We start from the raw sequence: 24,479 nt of genomic DNA on the forward strand, positions 1-24,479 counted from the left end.
GAAGTGATAAAATCAGATCCACTCTAGGGAGAAAAGGAAAGTTAAAAGACTCTTAAGGTTTTATTCGAAAGCAGGACATCACACTCACGTGAAACACCACGCCTGGCAGGAAGAGGTTCCCACACTCTCTGAAACTGTCTCCTGCTGACCCTGCAGGAGACCAAAGCCTGAGGGAGTTAGTCGGTTCTGGACATCGACATGCTCAGAGACAGTCTTAGCTCCAACATTTATGGGATATAAACTCCTCTTGTACAGGGCCTCGGAGACGCTTGAGATAGGATTCGGGCAGAAGTCTCTGGGCTGTTCAGAATTTATTTCACTGTTGGCTTAGGAGAGGATGAACTAACGTGATATATGTCACAAGAATGACAGACCCAAGATTCAAGTCTCTGTAATGATAGCTCGAAAAATCATTCCAAAATAAGTACAATGAAAAATCTTAAAATATGAATAAATATAAATTCAAAACAAACAAAAATTAATCATGAAAGTAAAAGGACGATGCGGCTTACTCGTAGTTGACATAAAAACATCTCTGAGGTGTTGATTCCAAGTGAAACATGAGTTAAGCATGTCCACGACGATGCTTATAGGCAGGCAGGGAAAGTCCAAAATAAGTTTTTAAAAACCTAAAGTTTTTAGTATTTCATTTTAGGAAAACACAAGCAGACTGGAACATACCCAAAGAAGGAAAGAGAGTGCACAAACCATGTCTTGGGGGATCAGAAATATTTATCTTGGACAAGGATATTCACTTTGGGATTATGTAATAATGGTTTTTGAATGTTTGATGCTTTCCTCAAGAAACAAGAAAAATTTTAAATAAACAATCTAAACTTAAATCAGAGGAACAACAACAGAAAAAAAAAAAACCCAAAAACCCAAAGTTAGTAGAAGGAAATAATAAAGATCATAGTGAAAATAAATGAAATAGAGACCAAATTGTAGAAAAGGCCAATGAAACTTCAGAGTTAGTTCATTGAATGAATACACAAAATGGGTAAACCTTTAACCAGACTTACCAAAAAAAGAAAGTGAGGAGGTTCAAATACATAGAATCAGAAATGAAAGATGAAAATTTATAACTGATGGGGCGCCTGGGGGGCTCAGTGGGTTAAAGCCTCTGCCTTCACCTCAGGTCATGGTCTCAGGGTCCTGGGATCGAGTCCCGCATCGGGCTCTCTGCTCAGCGGGGAGCCTGCTTTCCTCTCTCTCTGCCTACTTGTGATCTCTCTCTCTCTCTCTCTCTGTCAAATAAATAAATAAAATCTTAAAAAAAAAGAAAATTTATAACTGATACTACAGAAATACAAAGGATTATAAGAGAGCACTATGAAATGTTGTATGTCAGCAAATTAGACAATCTAGAAGAAATGGACAAATTCCTAGAAATATATAATCTTCCAAGACTGAATCAGAAAGAAATAAAAAGTCTGAACAAACTACTAGTAATTTGTATTGAATCAGTAATCAAAAACTCCCATAAACAAAAGGCCAGGATCAGATGGCTTCACGGATAATTTTACCAGGCATTTAAAGAAGACTTAATATCTATCCTTTACAAACCATTCCCAAAAAATAGGGGAAAAATGGAAGGAGGGTGCCAGCTTGCTCAGTTGGTATACTTAGGGTCGTGAGTTCAAGCCCCATTTGTGGCATACAGTTTACTTAAAAAAAAAAAAAAAGAAAAGAAAGAAAGAAAGAAGAAGAAAAATAGGAGGAATGCTTCCAAATTTATTTTGTGAAGCCAGCATTACCAAAACCAGACAGAGACACTATTTTAAAAAAGGAAATTAAAGATGAATGTCTTTGATGAACAGAGATGCAAGAATCTTCAACAAAATATTAGCAAACAAATTCAAAAATACATTAAAAGGATCATTCCCTATGATCAACTGGGATTTATTCCGGGTATGCTAGAATGGCTCCGGGCATGTAAGCCAATCAGCGTGATGTAGCACTTCAGTAAGCTGAAGGGTTGAGCTCCTAGGATCATCACTACTGGCAAGGATACAGAAAACGGGAAGTCCTTTTGCCCTGTTGGTGGGAATGCAAACTGGTGTAGCCACTCTGGAAAACAGTATGGAGTTTCCAAAAAAAGGTAAAATAGAACTACTCTATGATCCAGCAATTACACTACTAGGTATTTATCCAAAGGATACAAAAATGATGATCCAAGGGACACATGTACCCCGATGTTTGTAACAACACTATCGACAGCAGCCAAATGATGGAAAGAGCCCAAATGTCTATTGACTGATAAATGGATAAAAAAGATGTATATAGATAGATAGATAGATAGATAGATATAGATATACACATATATATACACACACACATACACACACACACAGACATACAGATACATATATTAGAACTAATTAATTTAGTTGGAGGATATAAATCAATTAAGTTGCAGGATATAAAATCAACATATAGAAATTTGCTGCATTTCTATACAGTAATAACAAAATAGCAGAAAGAAAAATTAAGAAATAAATCTCATTTATAATTGTATCAAAAAGAATAAAATACCTAAGAATAAATTTAATAAGGAAGTCAAAGACCTATATGTGGAAAACTATAAGGCATGGATGGAATAAGCTGAAGAAGACACAAATAAATGGAAAGATAGAGCATGTTCATGGACTGGAAGAATTAGTGCTGTTAAAATGTCCATAATACTCAAAGTGATCACAGATTTAATCCAAAACCTATCAAAATACCAATAGTATTTTTCGCAGAACTAGGGCAAACTATCCTAAAATTTGTATGTAACCACGAAGACCTTGAATAGTCACAGCAATCCTGAGAAAGCACAGAGCTGGCGTTATCACGGTCCCAGATTTCACACTGTACTACAAACTGTAATCATCAAAAATATGGTACTGGCACCAAAAATAGACACACAGATCAATGGAACAGAACGGAGAGCCCAGAAATAAACTCGTGCTTATGTGGTCAATCAATCTACAGCGAAGGAGGCAAGAATCCATACAATGCAGGAAAGATCGTCTCCTCAATAAATGGTGTGAGAAAACCTGGACAGTTACACCGTACACTAAAGTAAACGTAAAATGGATTAAAATCTAAATGTAAGACCTGGAGCCAGAAACTCCTACGAGAGGGCATAGCCGTAAATTCGTGGACGTCGGCCTTGGGTAGATACACGAAGGAGTATTACTCAGCCATCAGGAGAATGAAATGTTGCGGTCGTGGACAGACTGGAGGGTATTATGCTGAGTGAAAGAAGTCCGAGAAAGACAAATACCACACGATTTCACTTACGTGTGGACTCTAAGACACAAAACAAACAATATCAACCAAATAGAAACGGACTCAAACAAACTGGTAATTGCCGAAGGGGAGGAGCCTGGGGGTTAGGTGTAATGGGTGAAGGTGTGACCTGAGTGAGGTACAAACTTCCAGTTATGAAATAAAGAAATGACAGGGATGAAAAGTGTAGCCCAAGGAACAGAGTCAGGAGCCCCGGACTAACGTTGTATGGGGACAGATAGCGACAGCACTTACCATGGTAAGCGTCTAGTGATGGATTTAATTGTCAGATCACCATGTTGTACACCTCATACTGCCGTAACATTATGTGTCAACTATACGAAAAATAACAATCGCTAAAAATTTAAAAATACATTAAAACATTTGAAAAATAAAAATTTTAAAAACGCTCGAAGGATCCTCCTGGTGCTAGAAGATTTCACTAAAGGACGAAGGGTTGAATTTACAGGAGGCAACTTCAGTTCAGATGAGGAGGATCTTCGTGAGGATGAGAGCTACGCCCAGACGGCAATGACTGCCCTGGGGGGCGCGGTGTTCTTCGTCACTCAGAAGAGTTTAAGCCGAGGTTTGAAAACCGTACCAGGTGACGGTAGAGGTTCTCCTAAGATTCATGGTGCAAACGTGCCCACTGAAAACTCAACAGTCACTTAAAGCATTATTTCTTTTTTTAATACTGTTCTCTGCATTAACTTATGGTATCGCTGCCATGGTTATTTTAGGGTAAACATCGAGATAATTAGGATATTAAAATAACAGCAAAACACGCATTCCTTGGGTAATGAGTTCACTTGCACGCTGGGGGCGGTGCCCTGAGACCTCCACGGTGTTCCGGAAGGTTCTCTCCATGAGCACTGACGCAGGTCTGCGGTGTGTTAGGCAGGCATGGCAGGGTCAGGATCAGGCATGGTTCCTCAGGATGTAGTTTTATTTGATGCTGCAACCCGTAGAGTGTGATACATTCTTAACGCTCAAGGGAACTTCTGTTACCTTTCTTGAGCTAACACTGTCCCATGTTGTCGGATGCTTTCATGTCCTTCCGTGGGAGTTGTTCAAGTGTGCATACCTTGAGGAACCACCTGTGATGTACGACTTCCCGTTCAAATCGCTCACTGTCTGCAAGCGCAGGAAGGGACTCCATCGCATTCCGGTCGAGTGCGGGAGGAAACTGTGTGTGTGTGTGTGTGTGTGTGTGTGTGTGTTATCAGCATCTCCCCCCATGCGGCTGTTTTGAATATCTAGCAGGTTTACTCAGTACATATTCTAAGGCATCTTTTTATCGTACAAGCTGAGCCGGTGAAACTTAGGTTCTGAAGAAATCTCTGATAATTAGCCGCCCTTTGATCTGGAGTGCTCTACAGCTAACGCGTGCGCAGTGTCCGCCTGCGTCGAGCATTAAGATAAAAAAAAGAGATAAATGCACATTAATTTTGCAGCAGGCTTTAGTGGTATCCAACCCGTTCTTCGACTTCTGCTTGGACATGAGGCAACTGTCAAATTAAGTGCCAGTTTTATTTGCTCCTCACCTACTTTGCAACGAGCAGCTTTCTTTGTGTTTTTTACAAATTAAATCAAGTTTTTTAAAAAAGAAATCTCTAAAGTTGCTTTCAATTTGCTAAAACCACCAAAGTCCATCTGTGTTTGGGAAGGGCAGGGCCAAGGGAGGGGGATCCTTGAGCGAGCCCGTACTGCTACTGTGGGGACTGCCGTGTGGTCCTTCGGACCAGAAGAACAGGCAGCCGTACTCCCTGACGGAGAGCTGTGAGGCCCGTAGGCAGCCTGACCACATCTCCATTGCCGCTTGTCGCTTAGGTCTGCCTAATGAATCTGTATTTCGAGGATTCAAGGATACAGGTCATGTTCTTGGAAAGATGCGGATCCTTGTTTTGGAATACTCATCCCCGGAGAGGGACAGGGCAGCACAGTTGACTGTGGGTTGTCTTACTTCAGGATGTCAGCAACTGTTTGAAAACACTGACGGTACCTGCGACTGTTTTCCAGCAGAGCGTGTTAGCGGGAGGCAGAGCTGCTCTCGGCGAACCCCACATGCGCTCACGAAAGGCTCGACGCTCGGGGAGCAGCGGAGCTGTCGGCTCCACGACTCACCTGCGACGTTCGTCAAGCAGCCAACGACTTCGTTTCATTTTGTTTATTTTTGGGACATGGATGCATTTATTGGTTCGTTGCAGAGGAGGTGGGGGATGGGAGACCCCCTAGAGCAGCAGAGCGGTCACAGCCTGTCCTCAGAGCTGCCTCTCAGTCAAAACACAGGACATGAGGGACAGAAACCTGTCCCAGGCAGCAGGGGGGCCGCAGCCCGGGAGATCTCAGGGACATGCAAGCTGACCGTGACCAGCAGACAGTGTGACGGGAGCGTAAAGTTGATGGGGCGCACCTGAAGGGTATGGGCGTGCAGCTCCCTCACTCGAAGAGGACACTGCCCTGTCGGCGGGCCGCTGTCCCTGGAATGCTTAGTGCACCGCCGCCTGCAGGTCCGAGTGCCTGGAGCAGGGGCAGCGGGAGGAGCGTCTCCAGGGCCTCCACACCGGGGGGGCCCTCGTGTGTGTAGCTCTGACCCCGCGTCTACAGGATGATGATCCTCTCAGCCTCCGCCAGACCTGGTGACTGACTTGGTGGCGGAGCCGCGAATGAGTCTGCTCAGAGCAACCCCGGAGGAAGTACAATTCGGGCCACGCAAACTACGGCCCGCCGTAGGCAAGGGCAGAGGACGAAGCGGGAGAGCATCCTTCCGTGGAGAGGAAAGGAGAGGCTGACGGGGCTGTTCCAAACCGAGTTCATCGGAGGACAGGAGAGCTGGACGCGGGGCGGCCTCTCCGTGGCCGCAGTCAGGCCGCTCGCTGTCTCCGTGGCCGCAGTCAGGCCACTCGCTGTCTCCGTGGCCGCAGTCAGGCCACTCGCTGTCTCCGGCGGCCGCAGTCAGGCCACGCGCTGTCTCCGGCGGCGAGGACACCTTCCTTCGCCCTGCTGGACTAGGAGGCTGCAGGACCGGCAGCCGGAGAGCTCGCTCCGTGGTTTCCTGACTCCCATTTAGTTTTTTTATTTTTTACTTTTATTTATATTTTTTAAATTTCTTAGAAAGAGAGCGTGTGCGAGCAGGGGTCGGGGGTCAGAGGGCGAGAGAGAATCTTCAGCAGGCTCCTTGCTCAGCATGGAGCTCCAAGACGCGGGGCTCCATCTCCCGACCCCGACATCATGACCTGAGCCAAAATCAGAAGTGGGACACTCAACTGACTGACCCAGCCAGGCACCCCCGGCCCCATTTCCAATGAGGTTTTCTTTATTCGTTTTCACAGAGCACAGGAGCAACAGTGAACCAGTGTCCCCAGATGATATGGCGCCCTCCGTCCTGCTTAGTTAATGCGATCTTATGAAATGTAGGAAGGATTTTTTTTCGAAGTTGTGTCTGTCTATGTTAGTGGGAACAGAAATAGCAGATGCCTTCAGGAGTTGCTGGGATTCAAGGAGAATCACGAATCCCTATTTTTCCAGTCCTGGTGACCCCTGGGGAGGGGGTGTGGAAATATCCACACCCGGTGGCTTTAGAGGAGCTCCACCCTGGGAAGCACCCTCAACATCGTCCTACTGTCACATCTGGACCCTGGCTCTTGGAGAAGACAGGCCTATGGCTTTACTCACACAACAGCGGAGCTCACATTGCTGTGTTTTAACAATTTTGTCAAAAATGAGCGGGGAGTAAGAGAAGACTTGAAAGGATCCATTTTACCTTTGGTGCCATAGATACACACATACATGTCACTTGTTACTTGTATGTGTGTATATAAGTTTTCATCTAAGGCAGGACAGAGAGGGACCATGCACGTAAGCCTCTGAGACTTGCCTTTTTCAGTGCGTCATGAAGCGTGTTCAGGGCTGGTGTCCTTACCAGGCGCCCCAGACTTTCCTCGTCCTTTCCTGTTCACGTCATGTAGCGCCCAACGGTCAAACCATGTGTGCAGTTTCAGTGCCGCACAGTTCCGAAGGCCAGCAGAGACGACTAGAGAATTCATTGCCAGGAATCTCCAAGTGCCATTCCTGCATGTAGAGACTCGAGCTGCTCGTGTGAAGGACGGAGCGAGAAGCACGGATGCTGTTTTGCATCATAATTAAGAGAATTCTACAGTCCCGCAAAGACAGTTTCCGGTCTAATGGTCCTTAATCACTTTCCAGGGCCTTGCTCTAGCCCAGTACCTTTGTACTTTTCTCAAATTCTACTTCAGACTATTATAAATCTAATCTGGCCAAAGCCTTTTCTTCTTTTGATAGTTTTCAGATGTCCTGCGTGTGGTGTGGCCAAGATAAAATATAAATGTGTCAAGAATAGAAACTGTTCACAAGCCATTAGTATAGAGGCCTTGCTCATCAATGCTGAATTCTAGGGAGGAAATCGTGCTCTTACTCCAAGAGGCCCCGACTGCTCTTGTCTCCCAGTTAGACAGGACTCCATCTGGACTCCTATAAAGCAAATACACATCCTCATTCTAAGAGCGAAGTGAATCGAAGTTTTAAAACATCAAAATATTGATTGGAGCTGGCATGCAATGAGTTAAGGTCCACCTCTACACATGGTCCCAGACGCCACCTTTGGGTGTAATACCTCCTGTGCTTCAATAAAACATTCACCAAACGACGCCCATTTAACCCCCTTGACGGTGAACCGAAGTAAGACATTGACAGCAGGCTAAGAAAAAAGCCCAACCACGAGACTATATTAAAATACACAAGTGAATTAATGGCTAGTAATGATAGTGTTACCTCTAAACTCAGACCAACAAGGCCCCAGGCCAATGAGAGCCAGAAGGCTGCTGCCCAGCCCTGCTCAGTTGGGAGAGGGGTCTGGAAGCAGTGTTTCCTCCATACCTCTGGTACGTTGACCCTCTTGTGAGCCCCAAGCCACAGCCTTCCTTAAGCCTTATGAGCTGGCAACTCTGCTTGCCTGGCCCAGCTCCCAGGTTCTGGTGCCCAGCTACCTTCTTTAACCCTGTTCCTACAGGACTTTCTTACCCAGTTTCTGTGTAACCGTGTTCCGTTCAGCTGGACCTCGCTTCTTTCTCCGTTACTGGTCTCTTCCTCGGCTTCCGCCATTAACTGGACATTCAGCTAGAGCTAAACACCTCAAAACCCAGATAAGATAACCCCTAAACCCCCTCAGATGTGTCTTCTCATTGACCTTTGAGTCTGACTCAGATCGGATTGAGGTTCCTTACCCTCCCTAAACGTTCGCTTTGGTCTAGCAACTCCCCCAGCTTTCATGTGGAGCCTGACTTGGTACTGGAGGACTCTTTTCCCAGGCGAGGGCTTCTCTCCCAGCACGGCCGTGGCTAAGCCATGCAGTGGACGCGAAGGGCGCGCTCCACGTGGGCCGGGGCATTCTGGATGTTCGCACAGGCGAGACTCTGCAGAAGGTCACCACTAACATTCCGTTTGCCGACTCGAGTGGGCCAGACGTAAGAAGATGTGCCTTTCAAATCCACTAAACTGCAAACCAGGACTGTGTTACAGATGTTACTTCATGTAGGGGCCCAAGTCCTTCTGCTCAAGCCCCCACAAAAGTCACATCACGTGAAATGAGTTCATCTTTATCATTCTCTGCTATTTCTTATGAAAGGTGTGCGGAGAGCAGAGGGAGACAGAGAGAAGCGTAAGCAGATTTCATGCCCAGTGCAGAGCCTGATGCAGGGCTCCATCCCATAACCCCGAGATCACAACCAGAGCTGAAGTCAAGAGTCGGATGCCTGACTGACTGAGCCACCAGAGACCCCGTTCTCTTATTAAATATGTGAGTTGGATGTAATCAGTAGGCATTGAGCAATGCATCTCAGATAAATTAGTAACAGACACTTAATGGTTCTATTGCAAGGAATGCCAGATGAATCTGATTCTAGTCATAGTTTATCATTAATCAGAAGAATAATTTGCCCCAAGGCACTTCATTTAATTTCAGAGGCCATACAGCCACACATGGCCAAATGACAGTGTGCGTGTGCAGATGTTTTTTTCACAGAAAAGCTCCCACCTAACCCAGTGAGAGGCTGAGGTGAACCTCTTGGGAGGGGAAGCAGTTCACAGAGAGAATGAATGGTAATTTGGTCGCCCAAAGGGACCAAGTGTCCAAAGAAGCTGACATACACACCTGGTTATTAACTGAGGAAATTGGACCTTCCTGGTAGGACCTATGCTATGACTTTTGGATCCCACTAATGCATGACTTTACTTGAATATTAGAAAAGTATCTCTTTTCAAAGTATATTTATTTCTGAGAGAGAGAGCAGGCCCGGGGAGGGGCAGACGGAGCAGGAGAGTCAGGCTCCCCCTGCAGGGAGCGGAACCAGGAGCTCAGTCCCCGGACCCCTGCGTCATGGCCTGAGCCAAAGGCCCACGTTTACCCAGCGGAGCCACCCAGGCACCCCTAGAAAAGTATCTTTTGAAGAAAGGATTGATGGCCCAGCTCTGAAGGTGTTAACATGTAAGACAGGGGTCCTTCAGGGCCCCAGAGCCTGGAGAGCTTATTTTAAGAGCAGATATGCAGGCCCTACTGTGGGAGATTCCAGCTTGAGAGCTGTGGGTTAAGGCTCCATCATCCACATTCTAGATGATCACAGATGATTTTAGTGCCGGTTTCGTGAAACCCACTTGGAACACTGGGGAGAGAACATAGATTTTGACAACAGACAGAAACTACCTCAAGTCCTATCTGAAGCACTTACTTGGTGGTGGTCTTAGTCAAGTTAGGACCCTTTCTGAGTTTCAGTTTCCTCATCTGTAAAATGGGGGTATAATACGCTCATGGGATTGTTGCACATATAGAATGAAATGGGTATGAAAAGCACCTAGAACATACCGTAGGTGCCCAATAGATATTAGTTTTCTACCTGAGGTCCTTGGTGGCTTAGAGCATAGATAATGATAGGACAAAGTTTGAGGGAAACTGAGTACATCACCCCTGGCTCACACACGGACACTATCGAGAGTGAAAGGAGACGCTGTTAATAATCGTGTGGACACAACCAGGATAACCCCAGGACTGTAGTCACCCCCAGTAGTAGTAACGTGAAAGACCACGTAATGGCACTGCCTTACCCCAATCTAGTCTGTGTTTTTTTATTTATTTGACAGAGAGAGAGAAATCACAAGTAGGCAGAGAAGCAGGCAGAGAGAGAGAGGTGAGGAAGCAGGCTCCCTGCAGAGCAGAGAGCCCGATGCGGGGCTCGATTCCAGGATCCTGGGATCATGACCTGATCCAAAGGCAGAGGCTTTAACCCACTGAGCCACCCAGGCGCCGCCTAGTTTGTGTTCTTAAACGGAGAGAACAGGATGTGGTCTTTGCAGCTGTTCACTCGACAAAAGCTTTTCAACTGCTGTCGGTAATCTTGCAGTCGGAATCTGTCCTTATAGCGCTCTTACTGTCTCGGCGGTGACTAATGCTCGTACCGTGTACTGAAGAGACATAGTAGGTTCCTCAGAAACTGATTCTGAGTGCTTAAGGGATCCAGATTCCATGTTAGCCCGACTATTTCCAGATAAGAACATTCTAAATCAGTTCTCATTTTATGTTGTATCTGAAAACTTCCAAAGAACCCAAATAATAAGGAACAGCACAATTCTGTTCAAATTCCTTTGTTTTTCTTTTTTACTTCTAGATTGAAACCTTCTCAGCCTGTGAATCTCAGAACACAGACAACTTGCATCTTTGTGTGCTTGAGCGTCTCCTTTCAACAGTAGGAGCGGGTCGATCTTCATTTCTTTTTTTTTAAGATTTTATTTATTTATTTGACAGACAGAGATCACAAGTAGGCAGAGAGGCAGGCAGAGAGGGGAAAGCAGGCTCCCCGCTGAGCAGAGAGCCCGATTCGGGGCTCGATCCCAGGACCCTGAGATCATGACCTGAGCTGAAGGCAGAGGCTTCAACCCACTGAGCCACCCAGGTGCCCCTGCAAACTGCAAACCAGTTTTTAACTTTTAACAGGATCTCATACTTTTGTCAAAATAAGAGCCAGAAAATAAGGGATTTTTAGCTCTTTAATGCCCTTGAAGCTTAAATCGTCTTACAAATGGGAAATCAAGAAATATTGATTTGAGGATATTGTACAAAGAAAGTTTGTGTTAGCACAGGACCAGAAACAATCTAAATGTTGGGCAAGGAGGCTACATAAGTAGTCATAGCAGTTCCCAAAATATGATCCACAGACGCCTGGGACTGACTGTGAGGTCAAAGCTATTTTCTTAATCATGCTAAGACATGATGCATCTTTTTCATTGTTTTGACGTTTGCATTAATATGTAAACGTCAAAACGGTGGGTGAAACTGATGGTGCCTAAGCCTGAATCGAGACAGTGGCCCCGAGACGTGCTGGTGGCTCAAGCGGCGGCCATTGAATTCTTCACCTCGACACATGCCCGTTAAAAAAAAAAAAAGCTAGTTTTACTTAAGAATGTATTGATGAGGCAGTACAAATTACCAGTTTCATTAAATTTTGTCCCTTGAGTCCTTGTCTTTTAATATTCTGTGTGACAGAATGAGAAGCATTTTAAGAAGTACGAGGGTTATTCAAGGAAAAGCGCTTATCCCATTGTTTGAGTTGCAAGTTGGACTATAATGGAACATTTTGCTTGAAAAAACCGACAGGCGAGCTGTAGTTATTCAGAATTCAAACTCGAGTTACTGGGCAGTCACCGCCTCAAAAATAAGTGGCCTCATCACTTCGAGAAAAACAGTAGACCACCCTTCTCACAGTGGTAAAATTTGAGCTTTTAAGAAAAAAATCAGAATTTTGAAGAACCTCCAGGAACTTGACAAGTTCTTAGTACTTAAAGATTTGGGGGGGGGCGCCTGGGTGGCTCAGTGGGTTAAGCTGCTGCCTTCGGCTCGGGTCGTGGTCTCAGGGTCCTGGGATCGAGCCCCGCATCGGGCTCTCTGTTCAGCAGGGAGCCTGCTTCCCTTCCTCTCTCTCTGCCTGCCTCTCTGGCTACTTGGGATCTCTGTCTGTCAAATAAATAAATAAAATCTTAAAAAAAAAGAAAAGATTTTGGGGGGAGATTGGTTGTGATATTTATAAATATTATCTTGTGATATGACGTAATAGAATCAGCCAACCTTTGGGAGATCTGCATAACTCAGTAAATCCTATTTTCCAAGTGATTAATGCGTGATCCTACCACACATGCGGAGATAAATGTTCCCTTCAAAGTGTACGAGAAACCAATAGCGTTTAACATAACAAAGCAGGAAAAGTTTATGTGATTTCGGATTCTATATTGTAACTAACCTTTAAGAAATTACAACATCTTTGATTTTTTTGTGCAGAGAAGAATATTCACAATTGTCTGAAAAGACTATCAAAATACTTTTCTCTTCCAACTGCTTATCTGCGTGAGGGCAGATTTTCTTTATCTATTTCAATCAAAACAAAATCTTGTAACAGATTGAATACAAAAGTGTATATTAGAATCCATTTGTCTTTAATTAGGCCAAACATTAAAGAGATTCACAAAATTATAAAAACAATGCCATTTTTATACTAAGTCTAGAAAATAAAATTAAGTTTCATAAAATATATTTATGTTAATATGAAGTAGGCTTTTGATTGTCATCTTAATATATATTCTAAATTTTTCAGAATTGATTTCTAATTATGTAGACATTTATATAGAGTAAATATTACATCAGCATCAATATAATTAGGAGAAATCTTTGGACTTTTAAGTAATTTTAAGAGTGTGAAACTTTGATAAGAGACCAAAAAAAATTGAGAAGTGCTGAGTTAGAGAGTATTAGTAAAGTGGGGTCCTATGAAACAGTGAAAAAGAATAAAATAGACTATACGCACCTACTGAAACACACTTTATGATATCTTATTTAGCAAATGAACTAAGTTATGTTGGAATATGTACGGCACGCTTCCGTTTGTACGAGCTAGGGGAAGAAAGGCGAGAGCACGGCTGTACACACGCACGCACACGCTATTCTGTATGGATGGAGAGTTCTTGGGGATCCAGACCATGGCTGCATCCGGGAAGTGACCTGGGGTTTCAGCAGATGGGAGAAAAACATTGCTTGATATATCCTTTTGCATTAAAAAAAAGTTACAATAGACTTATGCTATTAGGAAAACTGGTAATTAGAAAATCAAGAATCGTGCAATGACTTCTATTAGATGAAGCGACTCAGCAGGGCAGACTCGGCAGTAGACCCGAGGTATATCCTCACTGAGCTTGCCAGGTTAGGTTCCTGAACTATTAAGGGAAATGGGTCCTTTTGAGTTCACAGTATCAAATTTTAACTTCCACTACGGCCAGTACGTACTTTTTGTCCTGCTTCCTATCTTTGTGCAAATATTTAATTTTCATTAATGTTAAGCAATTCTACTGGCAGTACTTATTTTTGTTAAAGCGCAATGGCAAAATTTTTCTGGCAAGAAATACCTTTTCTTCTCGCCAGGTTTGGTTTATCGGAAGAGGGAAAGCAAGACACACCGAACATGAAGGACAGAAGAGATGGGGGTCGGGAGCAGACATGACTAACGGGAACAATGGAGAAGTAGGACGAGGAAGGGAATGGGTGACCACGGGGGCGGGAAGGAGGCAGGCGAGTGGGCCAGGGGAAGAGCCCAGGAGGGAGAAGGCGGAACCGGTGTGGTCGGAGCGCGAGCGCGTCGGCTCGGCCGGATGGGAGAAGAACACGCAGAAACTAGGACCAGGCAAGCCAGGCTGAAAACAAGAAGTAGTCTGGTCTGTCGGAGAGAACCAGCAGCCTTAGCAAGCGACTGGGGCCCCGCCGCGCTTGGCTCAAGAGACATGGGAGTGGAAATCACCAGACCTGACTCCCGGGAAACTGCGCGGATGCCACGCTGGGACGGAGCGGGGCCGACTTTCTTTTTGCCATGTAAGTTCTGAGTAGTGTCCAGGCACAGACGACAAGTCAGTCCCCTAATGTTCCATGTTCCGTCTGGAGAACCGAAAGCTCGGGGAAGGCAACGTTGAGCTGCGATGGGTGCATAACAGGCAGAGGCGCAGAAAGAAGCTTCTGTGAGCCCCATCCTGCGAGGAGGGAGCTCTGAAAGGGTCCTTTATGCACCCCTGGAGCCGGGGCGTCTCAGCAGCGGAGCGCCAGCCCCGTCAGGACCCAGACGGTCCCTGACACACAGCGGCCCACCCGCCCGGCCTTGGGCTGGGGCCGGGGCGGTGGGAGGCGGGAGTGAGCAGAACCACCGCTAGACTAAAATATTAGGGAAATGGAAATTTTGAGGAAAGGGGAAAAAGGGGATTGCCATCAGCAAAAGTGAAACTTTCACAGCAGAAGAACGTGGGTACTTGCGTTGGGGAACAAAGTTAGGAAGGGGAACCCCCAGTCGAGCCGCCCACCGCGTAGAGAATGCCCCCAGCGGAGCTACTCCTTTTAAGGCATATTTACTCCGGGGTAGTAGGAGTTTGGGCCTCGGAATCAGCGGTCTGCCAGTGTTGTTACCGTCTAGAGTCTAGGGTCCCCCAGGTTTATCTTTTAAGGCTGAGCTCTGGCACCCATCACTCTTACACCAACCATGACCTGCTTTGTGCAAACAGCTGTTTGTACCCAAACGAGTCACACAGCAAGTTACACGAGGCACCAAACGTAGTTGCACAAGAGTAACTTACGATATGTTAGTGGAAGGCATTTGTGGGCCCACAAGGGCTGTGGGGTGGAACACCCCCAAATGCAAGGACAGCACAACTTCGCCACATTCTTTCTCTTTACATTATTTTTATTAACATCTGATGTATTACTTGCCCCGGGGGCACAGGTCTGTGACTCATCAGTCTGACACCATTCTCGGCGCTCCCCGTAGCACATGCCCTCCCCAGTGTCCGTCACCAGCCACCCCCCCTCCCAGCAGCCCTCAGTGTCCTGAGATGAAGCGTCTCTCGGGTTTGTCTCCCTCTCGATCCCATCTTGTTGCATTTTTCCTTCCCTTCCCCCACCCCGACCCTCCAGTTCTGACTCTCAAATTCCTCATATCAGGGAGATCATATGATGATCGTCTTTCTCTGATTGACTTATTTCCCTCAGCATGATACCCTCTAGTTCCATCCACGTTGTCAACACTGTAGCCACATTCTTCTTTCCACACTATCACCTCCCGTCTGTACGGTGTCGGCCCACAGAGGTCTGGTGACCTCATGGTCCTTGCGTCGGGCTAACACTGACCAAGACACAAGTGTTCTCTAGTGATGAGAAAAGTGAGCAAAAGGTGAAAGGGTTACAGTACAATTATCCTGAAATCTGCGAATGAGTCATTCAATATAGTTGGCGATTTATTCCCTGAAATACAAGAATATTTTTGTTGTAATGGTTTTCCATGGAAATCATATTAAACAGACAAAATTTATTCTTCTCTTTAAGAGTGTATTCTGGTTATAATTTTGCCTTTCCTTTATTACTCAGTGTTCATTAAGTTACTTTTCTCTGCAACTATATAAGGATGATCTGGGTCCTTTCTTTTTATAGCTTTGTGTCACTTTCCTGTCAGCCACTGTCGCTGTCAGCCGCGTCTCCACACCCCCAATCTCCTCCAGACTCGCCTCTAATCCGCTAGGCCTGGAAGTCCACTAGCTGTGTGCGCAAAAGTCATGGATCCAGTGCCAGGAAGTCGGCTCTGAGTCGCACAGGCACAAAACGCCTGGACTTCAGGGTGCCAGGTCCGTCAGTCTGGTATGAACTCCGCGAACTCTGACATCATTGGGACGCTCACAGTTGTTTTTATTTTATTTTATATTCCCAGCCATGATCTTGTTTACAGAGAGTGCCAGCTGAATTCAGGAAAAATGACGTGCTTTAATCATAACTTGAGGAAATTCTAGGCAATTGTGAAGGCTTTACTGAATATAAATTTAGTATTTGACTATGAAAATGATATTCGGGAGTGAGGGGACCGAGCCTCCCCGCCGCAGCAAAATGTGTTTATTTATGGCTCTCAAAGCTCAAGTTCATGCTTATTTTATGAAATTAAAAAAAAAAAAGAAAAGAAAGAGGAAACAAGTATCTCAAAAATATTACGAAAGATCTCTGCTATTAATATTAAAATCTTTCGGGGACACCTGGGGGCTCAGTCGTTGTCTGCCTTCAGCTCAGCTCATGATCCAGGGTCCTAGGATCAAGTCCCACATCAGGCTCCTTGCTCGGCGCGGAGCTACTTCTCCATCGGCCGCTGCCTCTCCTCCTGCTTGTGATCTCTCTCTCTCTCTGGCAAATAAGTAAAATTTAAAAAAAAATTTTTTTTAATTAAAATCTTTCAGGAGCGACATTTAAATAACTGTTGTGTGTGTGTGTTTGCTCCCATAGAGTCCTACGGTAGAGGAGCTACATGACTCCGGTCACTTGGTGCATGCAAGTTTGTAGCCTCTCCACTTCATAGATCATGAGTATGCACCGCCGTGCTACGTAATCTCCATCAGCAGTTCAATTACTACATAACACGTCGAATGCATGTCCCTCAGTGTTCGTATGTATGGATCATTGTACATACTGGCATATTCACAGTTTTCCACTTACTTTATGAATTTATCTGTTTTGAGGTGTGGGGGTTTTTTTGGACACTTTAAACATAATTATTCATTTATCAGATGGTTGTAAAAGTCTTCCTTAATATTTTGTCAGTTTTAACCATACTACTTATGTTCATTTTTCTAGCAAAATGTATTTTACAAAAATAGGAACTAAAAGACAGAATTCATTTAGATGGAAATTTTCCCAACAGTGCACTCTGTGAAAACACACTAATCAAAGACACGTGAGAACGTTCTTCCTCTCATACTCATCGTGCTTGTTTTACACTCTGTCTTCTTTTTGCCATTCCAAATACAGTTGGCTCCTGACCAGCCCAGGAGTTAAGGGTGCTGACCCCCACCCCCGGCACTAACCCCTCCGCACAGTCAACCATTTGTATATAACTCGTGACTTCCCCAAAACTGCTGGCCTTTTTTTTGCTACATTTGCTTCCTCCTGACCAGAAACCTTACTGATAAAATAAACAGCCTAAGAACACACATTTGCATGTTATATGTATTATAGATTATATTCTGACAAAAAGAAAAGCAAATATTATTAGGAAAATCATAAGGAAGAGGAACTGCATTGACAGCTCTGTACTCTATCAGAAAAATCTGCATATAAGTGGATCCCACAGTTCAAACCTATGTGGTCCAAGAGTCAGCGGTAGGAATCTGTAAAAGGCGCCCGTTTTCTGGATCCTCTGTATTCTCCAATTTATAAATAAAATACTTTGGCTCCTTTGGAAGTAGTGGTGACTCAGTCCTTATATTTAAACCATGTTATCACTTTTGTATTCATTGGAAATCGGAGATGATATTGCTTCACAGCCTCCCAGTGGACAAAGAAAATTGCTATGATAGGATGTACATGTGGCCCTGAGATCTGCTCACCATTGATCTTCCTCACACGTATCTTGAGAAAGAAAACACGGCTTTTATTTTTCTGCTTCTGAAGTACATGAAAAAATAGCAAAGGAATTTAAAATCAGATCATATGACTTACCAAATTGATTAGAATTATTAATTTTGACTGTCTAGCATGGATTTCTATAAGAGGAGAAACTTCCCTTGGGAGACTCGATAATAGATTTGAAATGCTCATGCCAGGTATTACGCTTCTCCCAGAGATTTAAGTTAACCTCGAGAAAGAGTCCGAACGCACTAAGTCAAAGTAACAGAACCGTCGCTGAGAGACAACTGGCCCATCTCAGATCTGCCAGGCACAGACTTCCTGACACGGGCCAGCCACTGGCTTGTCTCAGCCTCAGTTTCCTTGTTTGTAAAATGAAGTGGTTGCAGGAGGGCCTCTGAGATTCTCTCGGGGAGCCCTGGATGGACCGTTCAAGAGGCAGCGTTGGAACGTCCGTCCCTCTGCGAAGTTAAGCTCGGGGTATCCCTCAGGAAGATACTGGTTCAGCTGCCGAGACAGACTGTAGGGGAAAAACCAGTCCTGTCCCACTGGTTACTGCAGCTGCTGGTTTCACTTCCTGCCTCGTAGGCAGCCCCTGCTGTGACGTACAGGAAGGAGGCCTGCGGGGGAGGCAAACACAGACACTCCTGGCACCGGAGGAAACACCGAGTCACTCGCACGCCTGTGAGGGGGTCCTGGCTATGTATAGCTGCGAGTACTTCGGGAGGGGAGGTGGCCACAGGATCCACTTCCTCAGATAATACCCTCCTCGTGGGAAGGCACAGCCTGAAGGATGGTAAACATTAAGTCAGTATTCCAAGGTAAAACCTCTTTCAGGTAATTTCCTTGCAAAAATTGTAACCAAATGTTAAATGTCAATTGGAGGGTTTGGTTTGGTTTTGGTTTTGTCATGAATGCCTATAATTTTACCAATCAGATAAGAAGCGGTTGGGGAGGCATCCAGTGGAAAAGCTCTGGAAGAGCTGGTCGTAGAGATGTCTTGTAAGGAGGGCGGATTCATCCAGACTTACTGATGAGTGGCTGGTCCACGCCCACCCGAAGTGCTGTTGTATTTTGCCCAGCAGGTGACAGGCGGGGGTGCGGATGTGCTGCTCCTGAGGGCCAAGACCGGTGTCCCAGCTCGGCGTCCCTCTGCGTGGCCGCTCCCGCTGTTTGCAGTGGCCAGGACCCCCTCTGAGGTTGGGTTAGAACAGCCTTTTAGATCTTCTCTAACCACAGCCCACAGTAGAAATCCATCTTGAACTATGTCCCAGGAGCCACATGTGTGAACTATGTCCGTATGAATACCAGTAGACACATCAGGAAACCATACGCTCCCCGTGTGGGTGGTGTGATGAGACTCTGGTTCAGTCTGTGCTGCTTTGTTTACTAAGATGCCATGACAACCCACTGTGTGGACAGCATCATCCACAAGCAGGTCGTAGGCTACAGTTCGACAAACACCGGCCTAGACTGATAGTAAGGATGATGATAAATATAATAATAACAATAATAATACAATAAAAATATCAACCAACAGAACCCTGAGCCCTATTGACAGTTATCAGAAGAGTGACCCAGGCTGGAAGATGTGGAGGAGCGGTCTTCGGTCCAGGAGGACTTTCCGAGATGACAACTGACAGTGACTTTGGACACTGTCTGTCCCCTTTCCGCCTGTGCTCCGGAGTCATCGAAACAATGTTGCCTTAGGTCTTTGAGAGATCTGTTTCTATATATATCCTGACCTTAACCAGATTTGAGAGTTAAAGGAAAATTCAATTGTGTAACACACCATTATTTTCTAACTGCTAAGAGGGAAAATAGGCTGTCGGTTTTGATGGTGTAATGCCACCGGTCATACGACACATCTCTACATCAGAGATGTTAATGAATATGAAAAAAAATGTAAATCAACACTGAACTAATCACTTGGAGAGTTCGCTTCAAGCCTTCTGGGTCCCCTGTTCATCCCTAGGTAAAACCAGCAGGGGTCTTCTCATCCATGGGGAAAGTTACTTAAGGTTGTGCCTCATTAATCTTCTGCAGTTTCATAGAATTCTAAATCAGAAAGGTATCCTCAGTGATGATCTGGATTGTTGCCTGTTAACGGGTCAAGTATCCGAGAGCCAGGGAGATAATGTGGCTTGTCCCGGATAACATGAAAATGAAGATAACGAGAAGTTTAAAACAAACAAAAAGATCTAGGTTGTCAGATAGAGAGGAGAAACAGAAGCAGTGCATCGAAACGAAGACTGGAACCCCAGCCGTGGTCTCCTTAGTCTGTCTCCTCGGTTTGTAATAATGGAATCGGTCGCATGAGAACAAGCTTCTGGAAAGGGACCCTCGTTGCCTTGTGTGTTTTGGGCCCAGAATCTCCATTCTGTGAAGACAGAGAGATGACTGCCCGACCTTGCTGCTCTCGACTGCCTCCTTCGTCATAGTACCCCTCCTCAACAATTCCCAGCCGTCTTACCTGGGTTTCGCTCCCGCTCTTCATTTTCTGTCGGACCATCGGAATCTCACGCTATCAGCTCGATTTGGTTTTGTGTTCTTTACGTCCCGTCCGTTGTCCCAAGGAGGAGCCGGGTCGGCCTTTCTGTCTAGCTAAGGCCATGTGCCGCACCATCCTCTCCCTCTGACCCCTGAAGAAGTCCCAGTCCACCCGGCGTGGACGTCATGTGCTCGGAGCCTTCTCACGTCCATTGCTTTACAGTTGCCCCTCATACCGATTCCTGTTTGTCCTTTCTTTCAGGTCCGATGTCCCCTTTTTAGTAGAACATTCTTCTGTTCACGGCATTTTGTGGCCTCTGTATACCTGGACCACATTCTCCGTCTCTTTCCCTTGACTCAGCCGTGCACTTGAAAGATGCTTCCGAACTCATCCCGACTTGATACTATTGCGTTCCTCTGAGGGCACGGCTTTTGCGCTGCCCATAACTTTGAGGATGATGCCAGGTCAGAAGCTTTTTTGATTGCATATGGCCCCTGTCTTCAGAGCTGACCGCATCGTGGGAACGAATATTCAAGGGCACGCGCACACGTTGCACACTGACACACAGGAAGGAGCACATGAACAGAGGAGCCAAGCTCTATCGATGTTTACTCAGGAGAGCCTAGTTCATCACCCCAGGAGCAGCCAAGCCGAGAGTCCTTGACCAAGCTAGAGACGGGCCTACCAACCCACCACTCACTCTCCGCATGGCACATGTAGCCTGTACTGTTCCTAGTTCCTCAGGTTTGCTGCGTCATGCCTGAGTCTTTATTTCTATACCTTCCCTGCCACCAGCGTCCTGACCACTCTCTCCATGGGGACTGCACCTGTCCTATCTGAAATCTCTCAGAAGTGCTTTCTTACCACTGCTGTGTGCACGTTCCCTCCACGGTGCGTGCGTGCAGCCCGAGCAGCTGTGGCCCAGCAACTGTCTGCTCGCAGGTCTCCCTCCTCAGCGTCCGAGGGGTACCTGAGATGAGGTGCCGAAGGTCCTCTTGGAAATTTTGGCAATTACAGTGGTGCTGTGGTTGATCCATATTTCCACACCCCCCCCCAAAAAAGAAAGAAAATAAATTTGAGAGAAATACTGTATCCGTCACTGGGCGGAATGACCGTTTCCGGAGGAGGCCGGCAGAACCCGTGAATCCTCCCAGAGCTCAGAGGCTGTTCTCGGAGTCTGGACGCTCTTCAGCGTTCATCTCTGGTGTGGAATGAGTCACATAAGCTTGTTAGCAATATCTTAGAAAAAAATATCATCTAAGAGGTTAGAGCCGGTTGGACTTGTGTTGCGATGACTCATCAGACAGCCCTCGAAATGTTGCTTTTTCTTTAAGGCTACAGGGGTTTTATCACTGCTGTGATGTTGTCTAGGTTGGATAATACATGTTCTATCAGGGGGCACCTGGGTGGCTCAGTGGGTTAAGCCGCTGCCTTCGGCTCAGGTCATGATCTCAGGGTCCTGGGATCGAGTCCCGCATCGGGCTCTCTGCTCAGCAGGAGCCTGCTTCCTCCTCTCTCTCTCTCTGCCTGCCTCTCTGCCTACTTGTGATCTCTCTCTGTAAAATAAATAAATAAAATCTTAAAAAAAAATACATGTTCTATCAGTTTGCTCGTTTTCTCCTGAATTATGGTTTACTTTAAAAAAAATGAGTTTTATATACATATTAGCTTTAATACTGTTCTATTACTTCATTTTACTTCACTTGATATTTTACTGTTGCTGCTGCCCAATTGACCTTATTTTCAGAGCCAGAGAAGGGACCCCCCTGAGGAAGGAGACGCCAGTTGGAGTCTAATCGCAAGCATCAGTGATAGATCTGAATTTCAGTTCGTTTGCATCCTGGTACCCGTAATCTGGGAGGGATTCCTTTTACCTTAAAAAAGGACATCTTGGGACAGAGAAACTCACATGAGAGTTTCTGACTTTCCTGACTTGCTCGGGTCAGCAAGCTTAGCATCGTAGCAGCGGCAGGACGTCGTCGTCATACTCCAGCACCTGTGGAATGCCGCGTGCATTTTAAGGATGATGCAGAGGGCATCTGAGTTGCTCAAAGCTTGATTAACTTCTGTCGTTTGCCACATAGGTGATGTAGGACAGTTTACTTTACCTCTGTCCCTGTTATCTGTAAAATGAGATTTGAAACATCGCCTCATCGAGCTTTCTGAAACGTGTACGTAGGAGAGTGAGTATATGTGAAGGTTCATGTGTTAATGGCAGGTACATATCAAATCTTTAAAGTGTTTATTTTTAATAACATTATTGCTTCTTGGTGTGCCTGGGTGACTCAGTCAATTGAGCATCTGCCTTTGGCTGATTCTGGGATCATGACCTGAATCCTGGGATCGAGTCCCACGTCAGGCTCCCTGCTCCGTGGGGAGTTTGCTTTTCTGCCCCTTCCCTGGCTGGTGTTTTCTCTCTCTCCCTCTCTCTCTTACTCACTCACCCTCTCTCTCAAATATATAAATAAAATCCTTAAAAAATAATAATATTGTTACTTCTAGGCTATTTTATAAAATTATTACCTTACTAAATAGTTTTCACTCCTATCTCACACTACTTAAATTTTAAAAAACACAATTGCCCTGGGGCTTTGGCACCATCACTGAAATTGTAGATTTAGAACTTCTTTTTTTTTTTAACTTTTCATTTAAAAATTTTTTTATTATTATGTTCAATTAGCCAGCAAATAGTACATCATTAGTTTTCGAAGTAGTGTTTAACAATTCATTAGTTACATAGAATTTCTTATGTAACTCGTTTCATTTTATTTCTCACTCAGGATTTATTGCCGGCTTACCCTGCACCAGGCACAAGCACTATCCCAAAGTCGAGTCACTGACAGACCCAGAATACCGTAATTGGTATTCGACAGAGTTCCTTGATGTGAAGTCCTTCTTAAAGCTCTCTGGTGATTTCTTTTGGCTGAATCAATTACTTTGGAAAATTTTACTGATCTAGTCCGAGTCTGAGTTTGGGAGACAGCATTAGAAAATGACTCACAAATTCAAAGAACAGCTTCAAAATTATTTTGTTCATGATATATAGGAAGACAGATCTTGAAAATTCAGCAGAAAGCAAGAGAGACTTACTCCAGAAAAATATAGACACGCCTCCTTAGGCCAGGAGGGGTTACCTCAGATTCTGCTTACGGAGTCCGGCTGGGGAAGATCCTGTAGGCAGCACATGCATGTAAATGAGCGCTGCATTTTGGAAAGTTGTCCACAGTTTAAGTGAAAAGACAATTTTAAAATGCAGAAATCTAGATATATAAGCAATAAAATGTGGAGAGAGGGTGGGATCGCAGGCGGGTGTTTTTATTGCTGCGGCTCATTTTTAATGAATAAGCAAATACATCTTATGGAATAAGTCACATAGAAAGGAAAGTGAATGCTGCTCAAAATGTGATCTGAATGAAGTTCAAGGACTTCTATAGCAGTTCGTACTGTCTGGTAACAGGTCGTTTTAGTTCTGACGTCACAGTGAAAGGAGGGGCCGACCCGAGAGACCCCTAGAACCTGCGGGGCTCGCAGGAACACTCAGAAATACCAGGAGCACATTTATTTCCTATTCATATGGGCAGAGCGTCTTTCACAAAATATTTCAAGTTACTTTTGCCAGGATCATTGAGACCAGTATGCAACCTACAACATTTCAGGAAAAAATGGTTGTTCTAGGGACCTGGGTGGCTCAGGTGGTTAAGCACCCAACTCTGGGTTTCGGCCCAGCTCATGATCTCAGGGTCCTGGGATCGAGTCCCGCACTGGGCTCCACGCAGAGCAAGGTGTCTGCCGGACATTCTCTCCCTCTCCCTCTGCTCCTTCCCCGCTCTCTCTCTCTCTCCCTAAAATAAATAAAGTCTTTAGAGACAGTTAAGATAAATAAATGATTAGTGACTTAAAATGGTATTGCAATCACTTAGGATAAGGAATGTTAAGAAAAATGAGAACTATCAATCAAATTTTGAAACTATTGAGAATACTGGGAATGTACCCTGAAAGTTACGTCTTAAAAAAGAAGAGGTGGTGGTCTTCCAAGGAGAAAACTCTTGGAGAGACGACAGAGACTATACTATAAAGAAATGGTGAAATCAATACAAGAAGAGCCATTGGGTCCGAGGCTTACTGTGAAATCTAGGTATTGTGATTAATTTCAATCTGATATATGTAACTGTCACAAGAGATTTTTTTAAACTGTCCAGTAATTCCCTGAGTAAATCAGAATAGATTACATAATTACTTTAA

General features: G+C 45.1%; 1 protein-coding gene and 2 long non-coding RNA genes across 5 annotated transcripts in view; 2 read left to right on the forward strand and 1 right to left on the reverse strand.

The window, feature by feature from the left end:
- The window catches only part of RASGEF1B (RasGEF domain family member 1B), a gene marked incomplete at its 3' end in the record, with an annotated part of 333,562 nt that overhangs the window by 209,713 nt on the left and 99,370 nt on the right, over window positions 1–24,479 (forward strand). The window lies entirely within an intron of this gene.
- On the reverse strand, window positions 15,259–18,273 carry LOC309862546. 2 transcript variants are annotated; one of them, XR_014310571.1, is made up of 3 exons: window positions 17,728–17,831; window positions 16,343–16,528; window positions 15,259–15,607 (listed from the first exon to the last, which is right to left on the reverse strand). It is a non-coding gene; the product is annotated as an uncharacterized lncRNA (long non-coding RNA). The 2 variants fall into 2 exon arrangements; XR_014310572.1 differs by lacking the exon at window positions 15,259–15,607 and adding an exon at window positions 17,840–18,273 and having other exon boundaries at window positions 15,800–16,528; window positions 17,728–17,749.
- Window positions 18,385–24,479, forward strand: part of LOC309862545 — a 531,010-nt gene continuing 524,915 nt past the window's right edge. Inside the window, exon 1 of the long non-coding RNA XR_014310570.1 lies at window positions 18,385–18,567. This is a non-coding gene — a long non-coding RNA (uncharacterized lncRNA). The remainder of the gene's footprint in view (window positions 18,568–24,479) is intronic.

This window comes from Mustela nivalis (assembly GCF_964662115.1).
Source record: "Mustela nivalis genome assembly, chromosome: 4".
In the NCBI taxonomy this organism is placed as follows: Eukaryota; Metazoa; Chordata; class Mammalia; order Carnivora; family Mustelidae; genus Mustela; species Mustela nivalis.